Source organism: Entelurus aequoreus, linkage group LG09 (assembly GCF_033978785.1).
Source record: "Entelurus aequoreus isolate RoL-2023_Sb linkage group LG09, RoL_Eaeq_v1.1, whole genome shotgun sequence".
Taxonomy (NCBI): Eukaryota; Metazoa; Chordata; class Actinopteri; order Syngnathiformes; family Syngnathidae; genus Entelurus; species Entelurus aequoreus.
Genome location: NC_084739.1, coordinates 58,924,102 through 58,942,834, shown reverse-complemented (window position 1 = coordinate 58,942,834; position 18,733 = coordinate 58,924,102). Strand labels below are relative to the sequence as shown.

General features: G+C 39.3%; 1 protein-coding gene across 3 annotated transcripts in view; it reads right to left on the bottom strand.

The window, feature by feature from the left end:
* akt3a (v-akt murine thymoma viral oncogene homolog 3a) overlaps window positions 1–17,428 on the bottom strand; it is a 180,571-nt gene extending 163,143 nt beyond the window's left edge. For 2 of the 3 annotated variants that reach the window (XM_062059027.1, XM_062059029.1), the window contains exon 1: window positions 17,005–17,293. The gene's annotated coding sequence lies outside the window, so the exon portion shown is untranslated. The other variant, XM_062059028.1, reaches the window with a different exon arrangement.
* Between the last annotated feature and the right edge of the window lie 1,305 nt (window positions 17,429–18,733).

The window sequence follows — 18,733 nt, the reverse complement described above, 5'->3', positions numbered from 1 at the left end:
GGTTCATAAAGCTTATATATTTTTAAAAAGTTACGTACGTGACGCGCACATACGGTCAAGCTGTCAAATGTTTAGCAGCCAAGGCTGCATACTCACGGTACCTGATATTCAGCTGGGAATGACTACAACAGTAAATAAACACAAGACATATATATACTCTATTAGCCACAACACAACCAGGCTTATATTTAATATGCCACAAATTAATCCTGCATAAAAACACCTGCGTGTTTGTTACGCTAGCTCCTAGCTCCTCTGCTAGCTCCTAGCTCCATAGAACACGCCAATACAATTCAAACACCTGATCAACACACACAATCACTCAGCCCAAAAGACCGTTCACCTAACCCAAGGTTCATAAAGCTTATATATTTTTAAAAAGTTACGTACGTGACGCGCACATACGGTCAAGCTGTCAAATGTTTAGCAGCCAAGGCTGCATACTCACGGTACCTGATATTCAGCTGGGAATGACTACAACAGTAAATAAACACAAGACATATATATACTCTATTAGCCACAACACAACCAGGCTTATATTTAATATGCCACAAATTAATCCTGCATAAAAACACCTGCGTGTTTGTTACGCTAGCTCCTAGCTCCTCTGCTAGCTCCTAGCTCCATAGAACACGCCAATACAATTCAAACACCTGATCAACACACACAATCACTCAGCCCAAAAGACCGTTCACCTAACCCAAGGTTCATAAAGCTTATATATTTTTAAAAAGTTACGTACGTGACGCGCACATACGGTCAAGCTGTCAAATGTTTAGCAGCCAAGGCTGCATACTCACGGTACCTGATATTCAGCTGGGAATGACTACAACAGTAAATAAACACAAGACATATATATACTCTATTAGCCACAACACAACCAGGCTTATATTTAATATGCCACAAATTAATCCTGCATAAAAACACCTGCGTGTTTGTTACGCTAGCTCCTAGCTCCTCTGCTAGCTCCTAGCTCCATAGAACACGCCAATACAATTCAAACACCTGATCAACACACACAATCACTCAGCCCAAAAGACCGTTCACCTAACCCAAGGTTCATAAAGCTTATATATTTTTAAAAAGTTACGTACATACGCAAAAAAAAGTTGCGCACATACGGTCAAGCGATCAAATGTTTAGAAGCCAAAGCTGCATACTCACAGTAGCACGTCTGCATCTTTGTCATCCAAATCAAAGTAATCCTGGTAAGAGTCTGTGTTGTCCCAGTTCTCTACAGGCGTCTGTGTATCGAAGTCAAAAGTCCTCCTGGTTAGAGTCTCTGTTATCCGAGTTCTTCCATCTTGACTGCATCTTCCGGGAATGTAAACAAAGAAGCGCCGGCTGTGTACTGTTGTTGCTGACTACGTTCGAAAAATACGTCCATTTCGCACCGACAACTTTCTTCTTTGCTTGCTCAGCTTCCTTCTCCATAATGCAATGAACATGATTGCAACAGATTCACGAACACAGATGTCCAGAATACTGTGGAATTATGAAATGAAAACAGAGCTTTTTCGTATTGGCTTCAATGTGGAAGGCATACCCGTGTTCGCCGGTCTACGTCACGTGCATACGTCATCCTCAGAGGCGTTTCGAACCGGAAGTTTAGCGGCAAATTTAAAATGTCACTTTATAAGTTAACCCGGCCGTATTGGCATGTGTTATAATGTTAAGATTTCATCATTGATATATAAACTATCAGACTGCGTGGTCGGTAGTAGTGGGTTTCAGTAGGCCTTTAAAGGCACTGCCTTTAGCGTCCTCTACAACCTGTTGTCACGTCCGCTTTTCCTCCATACAAACAGCGTGCCGGCCCAGTCACATAATATATGCGGCTTTTACACACACACACAAGTTAATGCAAGGCATACTTGATCAACAGCCATACAGGTCACAATGAGGGTAGCCGTATAAACAACTTTAACACTGTTACAAATATGTGCCACACTGTGAACCCACACCAAACAAGAATGACAAACACATTTTGGGAAAACATCCGCACCGTAACACAACATAAACACAACAGAACAAATACCCAGAACCCCTTGCAGCACTAACTCTTCCGGGACACTCTAATATACACCCCCCGCTACCACCTAACCCCACCCCCCCAACCCCGCCCACCTCAACCCCTGCTGTAATGAAGTTCCTATCAATTAGTCTTTTGTTGAAGTGTCCAAATCATATATTATTTTCTTGTTTCATTACTTCACATTCAGGCTATAGCGCCGCAGCTAACATAGCTTGTCCTCTCCTTCTTCCTCCTCTATAATGTTTTCTCGCTAACCCAGCTAACACATAACATTAAAAATAATGTTAGCTAATAGTTCCCCCATGATTAGTTAGAACCAAACGTACAGCGAACGTTCTGAGAACATAAGCATTAGAACTGTATGTATTACTTTATTTAGCACATGTAAATGATCAATGTTCGGACATTTGTCCATCGATTAATGAATCGCCCAGGCGTTCATGCCTGTCTTACACACACATGCATAGTCATCACGTATGCACATACTTGCCAACCCTTCCGAACTTCAGTGCCTCTCCCGAAAATCTCCCGGGACAACCATTCTCCCGAATTTCTCCCGATTTCCAGCCGGACTTTAGGCACGCCCCCTCCAGGTCCGTGTGGACCTGATTGAGGACAGCCTGTCGTCACGTCCGCTTTTCCTTCATATAAACAACGTGCCGGCCCAGTCACGTTATAACATCTACAGCTTTTGGAGAGTGCACAACTGCACACACAACAAGAAGGAGACGAAGCAGAAGAACGAAGAAGACACAGTCATGGCGACGACGAGGGACAGAGAATAGAACGAGGATGGACAATTCAACCCTAAACTCACTCCTTTTCTACAACTGAAATTTCACAGATGCTGCCTGTAATAGAGTGATCTAATTAGTTTGTTGCCATCTCCTGGTGAATGTTGTGTATAGTGTTCTGTGGTTACTTTTTGGTTGGCCAACGGTTTACGTTGTATTGCGCACCCTGGCGGCAAGTGTGGGAGTCGGTTCTGAAGTATGAAGTAAAGAGACGTAACTTCATCACCTCGCCTGGTTATTGACTCCAACCCAGAATATTACAAAGGCTGTGCTACAGGCTGCAAAGCATTGCACTTTGAATATGACCAATGTATGATCCTTTAACGACTTGGTATCAGATTGATACCCAAATTTGTGGTATCATCCAAAACTAATTATCAAACAACAGAAGAATAAGTGTTTATTACATTTTAACAGAAGTGTAGATAGAACATGTTAAAAGAGAAAGTAAGCAGATATTAACAGTAAATGAACAAGTATATTAATAATTCATTTTCTACCACTTGTCCTAATTTTGACAAAAAAAATAGAATGATAAATGACACAATATGTTACTGCATACGTCAGCAGCTAAATTAGGAGCCTTTGTTTGCAAGTTGTCTTGTATGTTCACTATTTTATTTAAAGACAAACTTGCAATAAGAAACATATGTTTAATGTACCGTAAGATTTTTAATTAAAATAAAGCCAATAATGCAATTTTTTGTCGTCAAATTTATTTAGAAAAGTAAAGAAAAGTATCGAAATAATTTTGGTACCGGTACCAAAATATTGGTATCAGGACAACACTAGTTTGCACTGTCAAATGGAGCTGGCCTTTCACAATAGCACTACATCGATGATGCAACATATTACCAAAAAGCATATAGAAGAGCAGCAAACAAGCAGAAACGGAAAAGTAAAAGTCTAATTTTGCAGCCAAAGCCATCTCATATGTTTGACTTAGAAAACATAATGCTTAAGTTACCACCCTATAGATATATAGGCCAGTGGTCTTCAACAAGGTGTACTGCAGGCAGGTTGTGAAATGTATGGTTTATTAGACCATTTTTCCCTTCATTTTCATGATTTATTTTTTTTACAAATTTAAACGTCAAATGTCTTTAAAAACGCATTATTGTTAATCCAACACAGTAGTGAACAGATAAATGGGCCATTAACAAGAGATTCGCTCCAGAACTCCAGAAGCAGAGTAGTTTGCGGCAGGAATGTGAGCGTGCCACATTGTGTGTGTGAGTTGAAGCAGCCATCTGCAGTCAGATATTTCACACAATTTTTACACTCAGGAAATCGCAGTTACGTCACTTTTTAGTTAACTTTACAGACTGTATTACGTCTCCCAAGCAGCAGTGTGACAAAGAAAAAGCTCTGAGAAGATACATGGCAACCAACATATTGTTCATTTCCCCTCGGGGATTAATAAAGTATTTCTGATTCTGATTCTGATATGTCAAGAAATAGGTGACAAATGCGCGACTATTGCGACCGTGATCGTCATTAAAGACAAGTAGCATTAAAGTTCATGAAAGCAAGAGTGGTCATTGATCCTTTTTTTTAAGCTTTATTTACCCAAGAATGTCCTGCACATTCATACACCAGTGAGAGCAAGTTGGGTGAAGTGTCCTGCCCAAGACACAACGGCCGTGATTAGTGTAGGCCAGAGGCTGGCAACTCAAAGTGTTGAAAGAACCATATTGGACCAAAAATACAAAAAACTAATTGTCTGGAGCCGCAAAAACGGTACATACCGGTGAGTCTTATAATGAAGGCAACACATGATGGAAGTGTCTATATTAGCTATATTAGTCTACTATCAAAATGACTATGTGTCGCAGGCTGACGCAATTCGTCGAAATGTAATATTTATTTTACACATTTTTACAACATTGGAAAACATTAGTAAAACAAAGGCTTCTCAGAGGGTGATATAAAATGGAAATTACTGTCTTAGAATGGCCAAAGGTATAGATGTGTGTCCAAGTTAAAGGAAATTGAAGGCTGTCTTCTTCTAATGGATGTATTACAATCTTTGCAAGCCGGGTAACGTTTGCTATGGTCTGGAACAACATGGCACACAAAAAAACTATCAGAAAAGCAGCTAAAATTACATACAGATAATATGTCATGAGACATGCAAATACAAAATACACAGAGGACATAAGTAAAGGAAATTAAATAAGCTCAAATATACCTACAAACGAGGAATCATATACATACAGCTAGCCTAAATAGCATGTTAGCGTTGATTAGCTTGCAGTCATGCACTGAGCAAATATGCCTGAGTAGCAGTCCAACAAGTCAATAACATCAACAAAGCTCACCTTTGTGCATTCACATACAGTATAAAACATTTGGTGGACAAAATTAGACAAAGAGTGGGGAAAACGCATCTTTCTGTGGCAGTGTTGGAGAAAGTTATACATGTAAACAAACTGTTGTGTAACAGTCCACACAACTACGGTGAGCTCAAGGACCGCCAAAATCAATAGGACAAAACAGCACTCGCCAAATACTCTCATCAGTGAAGCACGACCACAAACATTAAACAGTGGGTTTTCTAACAATTAGGAAGGTTTGTGTCACGTTTGTATACAGAAACCATATTAAAACAAACAAAAAAAATTTCCCCCATATTTTGCTATTTTCATAATTTTTTTAAAAAGCTCCAAGAAGCCACTAGAGCGGAGCTAAGGGACCGCATGAGTAGAACCTGGAATCAAACCTGCAACCCTCAAATTGCTGGCACGGCCGCTCTACCATGCGAGCCACGCCCATCTCGATTCTGTGCTGTTCTAAGATCTGGGAGGAGCACAGGAGTTTACCCTTCCTGACTAGCCTGGGACAATATTTAAAGAAGGTACAAACGCCTGAAAGACAACACCAGGGGTTAAATAAAGTACAGCGGGTGTGACTACTGTAATGTGATAGTGAGAGAGTTGAAAGTAAATAATTATCTCAGAAAAACAGCTAACATAGGAGTTGTTCTCTTTTTATTTATATCATATCTGTTATTTTAATTTGTGTGTTTTAAATGTCCTTCGTATATTCTGTGTACAGTGCGAGTGACTTAAAAGTTAAGTTCAAGTATATTTTAGCTATAAGATCTGACTTACAGAATAACTTGACTTTTAGGAACATCTAGGAACTTGTTCATAACCCGGGAACCACAAAAACGATGTCGCTTTTGGACTGGTTTAATTAAACTAGGGATGAAGCGATTATCGGCTGGGCCGATTATCTGCGGCAATATTTGGCATACTGACGTATATCAATATCAGCCTTGTTTTATCGGTCAATATGTTAAAAAAAAAATAAAAACTTAAAGCCCTGTCTCGTTTTTTACTGACGTATAGTATTCATGTTTAGCTCAATTTTACTGCAATTGACTATTGGCTCCAAATATCAGTTATCGGTCTCCTTGCCTGCTAATAATCGGTATTGGTATCGCCCCTGAAATAAACACATCGATCGATCTCTAATCTAAACCACAATTTTACACAAGATGTATAAGTAGGGGGTCCCCGCTCTATCGTTACATCAGTTTGCGAATCCTGCTCTAGGCCCTTCAAGTAAAAACATATTGTTGTACTTTTTAAAGGGGAACTGCACTTTTTTTTATACTCATTCACAATCCCTATGTAAGACAAGAACTTATACGTTTGTCTTTTTTTTATGCATTCTAAGTCGTAAAATAAGGCTAGTATGAGGTGGCTAATGCAGCCAATAGGAGTACACTATTCCGCCCATAAAGCCCTCTAAATAAACATATAAAAACCACCAACAATCCTCTAGTCACATCTTGTGACCAACTTATTAACAGACTATTAGCAACGCTAACGCCGACATAGTGGCGTGGTGATCTCATAAAGCTAACTTGCTTATGCTGCTATATTGACATATTGAACCGGTGAGCTTTTGATTCAACTTAAACCCAGAGATAGCGAAAAAGACATGAAAAGACACTCGTTTGCGGCCCTTTTTTTTTTTTAACCCTTTCTTTGTGAGGATTGTGAATAACTCTTCATCTAAACAAGAAGATATGAACATTCATTAGTCAGCATCCTATTGAGAGCAGATATTGTACAGTAAGTGATTGTTTTATCATGTTCAAAGTTTGTTGTTGAGCACTTAGCAATACTGCTGCATGATGCTTAGTGTTTGTTGTTTGAAGGTAAAACTAAATATACTTAATATACTGCCGTATGCTAAAAATTAGCAAAATACATAAATATGACATGTTATTACGAATGTGTATGTTACATATATACCGTAATTTCCGGACTATAAGCCGCTACTTTTTCCCCTCGTTCTGGTCCCTGCGGCTTATACAAGGGTGCGGCTTATTTACGGCCTGTTTTTCTCCGACACCGACGAAGAGGATTTCGGTGGTTTTAGTACGCAGGAGGAAGACGATGACACAATGATTAAAGACTGACTTTTCATATACCGGTAGGCTGGTTATTTTTAATAACGTACAGGCGAGCACTTTGTATTACTTTGCACCGTTGTATTATTTGTACTCTGCACGAATGCTGTTCGCCATGTCAAAGATGTGAAAGTTTGATTGAATGATTGAAAGATTTATTGTTAATAAATGGGACGCTTTGCGTTCCCAAACAGTCATCTCTGTCCCGACAATCCCCTCCGTGGTAGCAGGAACCCCTATATACTACGGTAATTACACATCAAAACCCTGCGGCTTATAGTCGGGTGCGGCTTATATATGGAGCAATCTGTATTTTCCCCTAAATTTAGCTGGTGCGGCTTATAGTCAGGTGCGGCTTATAGTCCGGAAATTACGGTAGCTAAAGTGTGTACCGTAATTTCCGGACTATAAGCCGCTACTTTTTTCCCTCGTTCTGGTCCCTGCGGCTTATACAACGGTGCGGCTTATTTACGGCCTGTTCTTCTCCGACACCGACGAAGAGGATTTCGGTGGTTTTAGTACGCAGGAGGAAGACGATGACACAATGATTAAAGACTGACTTTTCCTTTACCGGTAGGCTGGTTATTTTGATAACGTACAGGCGAGCACTTTGTATTAACTTGCACCGTTGTATTATTTGTACTCTGCACGAATGCTGTTCGCCATGTCAAATATGTGAAAGTTTGATTGAATGATTGAAAGATTTATTGTTAATAAATGGGACGCTTTGCGTTCCCAAACAGTCATCTCTGTCCCAACAATCCCCTCCGTGGTAGCAGGAACCCCTATATACTACGGTAATTACACATCAAAACCCTGTGGTTTATAGTCGGGTGCGGCTTATATATGGAGCAATCTGTATTTTCCCCTAAATTTAGCTGGTGCGGCTTATAGTCAGGTGCGGCTTATAGTCCGGAAATTACGGTATATAAAACATGGATGGAGGCTTTTGGATGTTTTAGAGCACTTTACAGGCAAAATAGAGTGACTTCCATTGGCTCCATTGTTAGCTGACATTTGCTAGTTAGAACGCGTTAGAATGCATAAAAACATTTTAAAAAGTGTTGTTCCCCTTTAAGTTAAATGACAATAAAGTTACATTTTGTTCAATTCATGATTGTTAAAATTATACTTGAAATATTACCTTTACGGTATTTAATGATGGTGACCATTTGACAATTTATATTTGTGAAGAATAGTTTTGAACAAATTAGTCTGAAGAGATTTCGTTCCACTGTGCACAGCAAAGTGAATAGGCAAAAGAAAATTAAAACAACATAATAGTAGTAGCGTCTGTATTAAACTAGATTTAAGGTAGTTCATCTAACGCACAGATAAACAACACAATTAGTAAAGTAACATGACAGGTGTTTCTTTCTAACAGCACATAGCCCGCCATTTTACAGGAACAAAGTACAATAATAAAATGAAAGACAATTGGCAAGTAAACGGTTTCCTCCACACCTGTTCAAAACAAAATGCACTCAAAGCACTCCTAAAGACTATGTTTATATAAGCTGCAGGCCAAAGTGGCTCAAACCAGATTTTTTTTCTAAATCTGATTTTTTCCAGCCGACCATGTACAAGTAAATGTGATCTTTATCAGACTCCAGTATACACGAAAACATGCGCAGTTCAATAAAGTGAAAACAAAGAAAGTTGACCAGATTTCGTAAAGGAACAAGGACGTTGCTCCTACTACTTTGCAAAATAAGTCACCAACTTTTATTTCAACTTACTTATGTAAACATCTTACGCAATGTACGTAACATGTAAGCAAATACGCCACAGCATACACATCATTTCCGGTCCTTTAACAATCGCTATTTCTTCCGAATCAAAGTATATTATATATTATATTATATATAGCGCACCATTATTCTGCCGCCAGAAAAATACTTTGCTCACTAAAACCGGATGTTGTGATGATATAACCATGCGTATTTTTTGCTCACTAAAACCGGATGTTGTGATGACATAACCATGCGTATTTTTTGCTCACTAAAACCGGATGTTGTGATGACATAACCACGCGTATTTTCCTGTGCACACGTAATAGTGTCAATCAGGTCGCATTTCCATTTAGACGGCAGTCACATTTGAAAAGATTAGATTCCAATTGAATTTGGATTACCTCCTGATGGCCCCGTTTAAACTGCACAACACATCTGATTTTTTTGCCCTCAAATAACACAGGTGAGATATTTTTTTGCCAGTCTAAACACTCCAAAATTCTTTAAATCTGATCTTTTTGCATTAGATTCAGGCCACATCAGGTAAATTTCCAAACAAAATGAAAATAGCTAAAGTTGCACCAATTTATAAGACTGGAGATAAACACCAATTTACAAATTATAGACCTGTTTCTTTAATTCCACAATTTTCTAAAATCATTGAAAAACTGTTCCATAACAGACTAGAGAGTTTCACAAACAAAAATAGAATACTCGCTGAGAACCAATATGGATACAGAGCTAATGTTTCAACTTCGATGGCTTTAATTGAAATTACAGAAGAAATTACCAATGCAATAGATAGTAAAAAATGTGCAGCAGTAGTGTTGATGGATCTAACTAAAGCATTTGACACAATTAATCACAATATTTTAATTTAAAAAAAACTAGAACGGTATGGCATCAGAGGGTTGGTCTTAAACTGGATTAGAAGTTATTTAACGAACAGGAAACAATATGTGGAGCTAGGCGAACACACACATCTACAACGCTAAATATATCCTGTGGTGTACCTCAGGGATCAATACTAGGACCAAAATTGTTCAATGTCTATATAAAGGACATTTGTAAAGTTACAAAAGATCTAAAGTTAGTATTATTTGGAGGTCATACAACAGCGTTTTGTTCAGGAGAGAACACACAGAAGCTAATAAAAATAATAACAGAAGAAATGAACACATTAAAAAGATGGTTTGACAAAAACAGACTCTTTGAATCTCAGTAAAACTAAAATAATGCTATTTGGTAACAGTAGAAGAGAAAGCCAAACACAAATACAAATAGACGGAATAGAAATTGAAAGAGTAAATTAAACCAAATTTCTAGGTATAATGATTGATGATAATTTGAACTGGAAATCTCATGTAAAAAATATTTGACATAAAATGGCAAGAGACACGTCAATAATGAACAAAGCAAAACATGTTCTGGACCAAAAATCACGCCATATGAGAATATGGCGTGATTTTTGGTCAGTAGAGATACTGCTCGCTAGTGTTACCATATCTGCAGAAATATGGGGAAATAACTACAAAAGTACACTTCATTAATAACAGTGTTACAAAAAATATCAGTAGAATACACAATGTTGGATATAGAGAACATACAAACCCTTTTTATTAATTGAATCAAAGATACTAATTCCACGACATAGTGAATTGGCAAACAGCCAATATTATACACAAAGCAAACTATAAACTGTTACCCAAGAATATACAACAATTCTTCTCAACAAAAGAGGAGAAATATAATCTTAGAGACAATTTTAATTTAAAACATTTGTACGCACGTACAACACTTAAGACCTTGAGTATATCAGTATGTGGAATTAAATTATGGAATGGATTAAGCAAAGAAACTAATATGATCCACTTCAAGAAACTCTTTAAGCTTAAAGTGTTTACAAAATACAAAGAACAACCATGATAAACACTCTGAATTTATTTCATCCATCCATTCATTTTCAAGATAATCTCACTCATCTCACCATATAAAATATAACATACTTCACCAATTAATATTTATGTATTTATTTATTTTTATTGTTATTACTTATGGAGTATATTGTGAATAAATTGAGAACAGGAAGTGAACAAAAGTTTTAGCAACTGCTATGTAAAGGAAAAGGGGTAGGAATAAATAAGCTCTGCTTCTTCCTACTCCTTTTTGAACATGTTTAATAGAGAAACTGGAAATTGTGATTTATCATGTTGTATGCATGCATGTTCGAAATAAACTCAAACTCAAATATAAACATCAGGAGGTAGTCTAAATCCAATTGGAATCTGATATTTTCAAATGTGACTTAAAGGCCTACTGAAATGAAATTTTCTTATTTAAACGGGGATAGCAGAATCATTCTATGTGTCATACTTGATCATTTCGCAATATTGCCATATTTTTGCTGAAAGGATTTAGTAGAGAACATCGACGATAAAGTTCGCAACTTTTGGTCGCTGATAAAAAAGCCTTGCCTGTACCGGAAGTAGCGTGACGTCACAGGTTGAAGGGCTCCTCACATCTGCACATTGTTTACACCAGCAGCGAGAGCGATTCGGACCGAGAAAGCGACGATTACCCCATTAATTTGAGCGAGGATGAAAGATTCGTGGATGAGGAAAGTGAGAGTGAAGGATTAGAGTGCAGTGCAGGACGTATCTTTTTTCGCTCTGACCGTAACTTAGGTACAAGGGCTCATAGGATTCCACACTCTCTCCTTTTTCTATTGTGGATCACGGATTTGTATTTTAAACCACCTCGGATACTATATCCTCTTGAAAATGAGAGTCGCGAACGCGAAATGGACATTCACAGTGACTTTTATCTCCACAACAATACATCGGCGAAACACTTTAGCTACGGAGCTAACGTGATAGCATCGTGCTTAACTGCAGATAGAAACAGAAGAAATAAGCCCCTGACTGAAAGGATAGACAGAAGATCAACAATACTACCAAACACTGGACCTGTAACCACACGGTTAATGCTGTACCGCCAGCGATCGACGGAGCGACGAAGGACTTCACCACGATGTTCTGTGCGGTCGGCGGCCCGGAGACGAAGGAAGTCACCCCAGACAGGTGAGGACAGCAGCGCGGCGGCGGACGGCGTTGTAGCTTTCGACGACACCCCGGCCGCCATCAGAGTCGGCAAGAAACATATATTTCCCCAAAGTTACGTACGTGACATGCACATAGCGGCACGCACGTACGGGCAAGCGATCAAATGTTTGGAAGCCAAAGCTGTACTCACGGTAGCGCGTCTGCTATCCAACTCAAAGTCCTCCTGGTTGTGTTGCTGCAGCCAGCCGCTAATACACCGATCCCACCTACAGCTTTCTTCTTTGCAGTCTCCATTGTTAATTGAACAAATTGCAAAACATTCACCAACACAGATGTCCAGAATACTGTGGAATTATGTGGTGAAAACAGACGACTTAAACTGGCCACCGTGCTATTCCAAAATGTCTGCTTCAACCCATGACGTCACGCGCAAACGTCATCATACCGAGACGTTTTCAGCCGGAAGTTTCCCGGGAAACTTAAAATTGCACTTTATAAGTTAACCCGGCCGTATTGGCACGTGTTGCAATGTTAAGATTTCATCATTGATATATAAACTATCAGACTGCGTGGTCGGTAGTAGTGGGTTTCAGTAGGCCTTTAAGTCTAAACGGCGATGCGACCAGAACGCAACTTTTTTGTCAGCTTCGGACGAGTTACGTCACTCTTGTGCACGGGGAAAGACGCAACACGCCAGCGGAAGTGGATACCTCATCACAACATACAGTTTCTGTGAGCAAAGTCTATTTAAGACGACCAAATTTTCGGTGCATCACTTGTCAATAGTGTGCAAATAATAGGCTATATTTAATATATAAATATAAATTTTGATTCCGAAGAAATGGCGATTGTTGAAGGACTGGAATTGACACTGTGGCGTATTTGCTTACATGTTACGAACATTTGTTTACGTAAGTGAGTTAAAACAAATAAAGCTAACGTAGATCCACGCTTATGTCCGTGTTGCGTCTACTTAACAGCCATTAAAAGATTAGACCTCTACCAAATATATTATACTATATACATACTAGGGTTGTACAATATATCGGCATTAGTATAGTACCGCAATACTAATGAATCATATTTATCCAAAACTCATGTAAAGCATCCAAACAACAGAAGAATAAGTGATTATTACATTTTAACAGATGTGTATATAGAACATGTTAAGAGAAAGTAAGCAAATATTAACAGTAAAGGAACAAGTAGATTAATATTACATTTTCTACCACTTGTCCTTAATAATTTTGACAAAACATTAGAATGGAAAATGACCCAATATGTTACTGCATATGTCAACAGCTAAATTAGGATCCTTTGTTTGCTTACTTACTAATAAAAGACAAGTTGTCTTATATGTTCACTATTTTATTCAAGGACAAACTTGCAATAAGAAACATATGTTTAATGTACCCTACGATTTGTTGTTAAAATAAAGCCAATAATGCAATTTTTGGTGGTCCTCCTTATTTAAGAAAAGTAATGAAAAGTATCGAAATAATTTTAGTACCGGTACCAAAATATTGGTATCGGGACAACACTAATACATACACATTCTTACAATTTATGACAATTTTTTTTTCCACGTGAAAACACTTATTATTGAGGTGTGGTGACTTGTATTTTATTTTGTAGTAGTATCAGCAACTTCCTTTGTTTTCACTTTATCGAAATGGGCATGCAAGTGACGCCTGAGCAGTTTATACAGACGCCTGATAAAGATCACATTTTACTTGCAGTGTAAAAAGTCAGCAAGAAAAAAAAATTGAGAGTTAGAAAAAATCTGAAATGGGCCACTTTGGCCTGGAGTGCAAACGTAGTGGCCCGAATCTGATGCGAAAATATCAGATTTTAAGCACTTTGGAACGTTTAGACTGGCAAAAAATATCCAGTCTGTGTCACTTGAGGGAAAAAATCAATCTGATTTGGTGTGCAGTGTAAACGTAACCCGACTCTCGCCAGACCCTTGTAGTACGCTGAGCTCCACACAAGGATTTGGGCTCGAGGGCAATGCAAACTCCTTCAAGATAGCAAAAAATAATGAACCAATCAGGATCGCCGGGCGGGATTTCATAGATGTGATGTAGCGCCGAAACGACTGTTTGATTCAAACAACAATGGCGGCACGCAGCCAGGAGTCGTGTGCAGACATATCTTCTTTGCACAAACGAGATCGATCGTCTAGTGACATTGCTGCGTTGTTTCAGTAAAAGTTGTCTAACTTTTTGCTCTATCGTTCTGTTTTGGATTTCCCAGCGTCGCTCTCATAAGTTAAAAAGTACCAATGATTGTCACACACACACACACTAAGTGTGGCGAAATTATTCTGTGCATTTGACCCATTACCCTTGATCACCCCCTGGGAGGTGAGGGGAGCAGTGGGCAGCAGCGGTGGCCGCGCCCGGGAATCATTTTTGGTGATTCAACCCCCAATTCCAACCTTGATGCTGAGTGCCAAGCAGGGAGGTAATGGGTCCCATTTTTTATAGTCTGGTATGAACTCACAACCTACCGATCTCAGGGCGGACACTCTAACCACTAGGCCACTGAGTAGGTGACGCTAATTACGATGTGAGTGGTTGAAGTAGCACGTCATTCAAGATAACGGACAAGTGGTTTATCCAATTACATACAATGATTTCTTTACAAGGCCCCGACTTCTGAAATACATCTCCTATTGAGAAGTCCCAGATCCTTGTGTGGAGCTCAGCGAACTACAAGGATCTGGCGAGAGTCAGGTTAGCGTAAACGGGGCCTTGGCCGTAAACTATTCCAACACACAATCTAGTAAAATGGAATATTTCAAGTAGGGCTGGGCGATATATCGAATATACTCGATATATCGCGGGTTTGTCTCTGTGCGATATAGAAAATGACTATATCGTGATATTCGAGTATACGTTCTCACGCAGTTGCTTTTAGCTGCGGGCATTACACTGCAGGCTCTTCTCACAGAGAGATAAAACAAGCGCACCTTCTTACATACGTCACATACGTATACGCCTTCGTGGAGCAGAGAGAGCGGCATGGTTAACGTTAGCTGTGGTGCGAGTGGTAATACGAGAGAGAGAAGGTGCGAATCTGGTAACAAATGAAGGAAGAATTAATTCCCAAGAAAAACAGCAGAGGGTCCATCGTCTGGCGGTGGTTTGGCTTCAAGCGGGAATATGTCGAACAGACAACCGCAATTTGTCAAGTGTGGGGCAAAAGCGTTGCTACAAAAAGTAGCATTACTGCTAATATGTAGCATCATTTGAAAAGTCACCCGCTAGAGAATGAAGAGTGCTTGAATTAAGAGTGCTTGAAACTCTGCATGTCAACATCTCCGTTCGGTGCCACACCAACAAAATGCCGAGGCAACCATTTCCACATCAACACCGTATGAAAAAAATAGCCAACAACAGAAGGAGATTATATCCGCAGGAACCTACCACATAGCGAAGGACATACACTATTTGATTTCCTATTATGCAGCTCATTTTTATTTGACAGTAATTGAAATATCTTGTGTGACATCATGCACAAAAGTGCACGTTATTTGTTTTTAACTATTGTAGTGGCGTTCTGTATAAAAAGTACACTTTAATTTAGTGTTGTTTTGATAAGTCATCTTAGTGACATCATGCACAAAAGTGCACTTATAGCTTGTTTTAAAATGTCTCAGACAATCTTGCACTTTCTGTTTTGGAAATGACATGAATGTGTGTGCCACTGCTTAATAAATACAGTTTTGGTTAGGGATAAATGCTTTAAAATGTAATATCGGAAATTATCGGTATTGGTTTTAAAATTATCGGTATCGGTTTCAAAATGTAAAATTTATGACTTTTTAAAACGCCGCTGTGTACACAGATGTAGGGAGACGTACAGAGCGCCAATAAACCTTAAAGCCACTTCCTTTGCGTGCCGGCCCAGTCACATAATATCTACGGCTTTTCACACACACAAGTGAATGCATGTCATACTTGATCAACAGTCATACAGGTCACACTGATTGTGGACGTATAAATAACTTTAACACTGTTACAAATATGCGCCACACTGTGAACCCACACCAAACAAGAATGACAAACACATTTCGGGAGAACATCCGCACCGTAACACAACATAAACACAACAGAACAAATACCCAGAACCCCTTGCAGCACTAACTCTTCCGAGACGCTACAATATACACCCCCGCTAGTTGTGATTTCCCTCTCTGCATGAAAGTTTAAAATTAGCATATATTAATGCAGTATGAACAAGAATGTTTTAATGTAGACACATAGAATCATCATACTGCTGTGAGTATATGCATCAAGTGTTCATTCAAGGCTAAGGCAAAATATCGAGATATATATCGTGTATCGTGACATGGCCTAAAAATATTGAGATATTAATAAAAGGCCATATCGCCCAGCCATAATTTCAAGTACAAAATGTTGCTGTACTTGTACCACTATTCCCCTTTTAAGTGGACATAATAATAACAAAAAAACCTCCATGCAAGTGTCGACATGTGATGAATCCTATTGTAATTGATTGCATGTTGAAAACACACCATAATGTCAGTGCCTCCACATCCACCAAATTCAGCGCACCAGGCTACTGTTTTGTGACAGGTTTGAATGATGCCTTTCTGGTCATAGGTGTCCAATTTGTGAAAGACTAGCAGTGAGCTAGGATGACAAATGGGTGCCAGCATCACTGCCAGGCCCTGCACATCATCATCATCATCTACGTCACTAGCTGCCAAGCTGACGCATGTTGTTGCCCTTACAGAGTCACCATAACAAACATGGCAACAGTAACACACTGCATGTAACGTAAGCGTGTAAGTGTTTTCCTCCACCATAACAAAGCCCTGCAAACGACTGACAAGAGCAAACATGACACGGCAGGTTTTAGGCCACCTTCGTGCCATGTTGTTATGCTAACGACAGTTAGCAACAAGCTAGCTAGCAGGGGTTACCTGAAGCAGCAGGTGCGATCCTCGGAGCCCCGGCTCTTATTTCCCTTTAGTTGCCGCTCATAGTGGAAAGCAGCGTTTTATACCGGTTGTCCTTGCGTTATTTACAATCCAAATCCCATGGGCAGGAATCTTCCTTTTGACGGGTTTCCGACGAGCAAAGCGGGGGAAGCGCCGTTACCGCATCAACGCTTGTTTTGACTTTCGGGGAAGCTCGTGACGTCATGTGGCGCCGAGGCTAGCCCTGCTGTCTCTCTCACGCACACAAACATAAACACACACGCCTCCTACATCCTACCTTCACGCCCTAAAAGACTCGGATTCCTCTTTTGGTCTTTCTCACTGAGGCGCCTGTCTCGTCTTCTTGCCCACCGTGGACGAGCTAACTCCGCATCATCTTATTCCAACATCCCGCGTTGCCTCGTAGGGACCAGAAGCCAAACATCGCGAGATCATGGAGGCTACTTATTAGCCGAACGGCTTAAAGATGGGTTCGTTAATTGCCAAATGACATACTTAGTGATGGGTATGTTTGTGTTATTATTGCAATTGATAAATTTAAAAAAATAACTTAGAAAAATATTTGAAAGTTAAATAACATTTTTCAAGGGTGTCCAAACTTTTCCACTGAGGGCCGCATACTGAAAAATCAAAGCATGCGGGGGATATTTTGATATTTTGATCTCCAGTATCAATCCATCCATCATATCTACAGTATCCATCATATCTACAGTATGTATCCATTCATCCAACCATCCACCATATCTATCTATCTATCTATCTATCTATCTATCTATCTATCTATCTATCTATCTATCTATCTATCTATCTATCTATCTATCCATCCATCATATCTACAGTATCCATCATATCTACAGTATGTATCCATTCATCCAACCATCCACCATATCTACAGTATCTCTCCATCCATCCATTTATCTATCATCTATCCATCCGTCCAACCATCCTTCATATTCATTGCATCCAACCATCATATCTACAGTACCTGTCATCCAACCATCCATCAATCCATCTATCATATCTACAGTGTCTGTCTGTCTATCAATCATTCATATTCATAGTATCCATCCATCATATCTACAGTACCTCTCCATCCATCCGTCCATCATATGTACAGTATCTCTCAACCAGCCATCCATTAATCTATCCACCATATCTCCAGTATCCATCCATCCATCCATCCATCTATCCATACATCCATCCATCCATCCATCATATCTACAGTATTCATCCATCCATCCAACCATCCATCATATCTACAGTATCTCTCCATCCATTCATTTATCCATCCATCATATCTCCAGTATCTATCATCTATCCATCCTATCTACTGTATACATCCATCATTCTCTCCCTCATCTATTCATCCATCATCATATCTCCAGTATCTACCCATCCATCCATCATCCAGTCATCCTATATACGGTATCCATCCATCATTCATCCATCATCCAACCATCATATCTACAGTACCTCTCATCCAACCATCCATCAATCCATCCATCATATCTACAGTATTCATCCATCCAACCATCCATCATATCTACAGTATCTCTCCATCCATTCATTTATCCATCCATCATATCTCCAGTATCTATCATCCATCCATCCTATCTACTGTATGCATCCATCATTCTCTCCCTCATCTATTCATCCATCATCATATCTTCAGTATCTATCCATCCATCCATCATTCAGCCATCCTATCTAC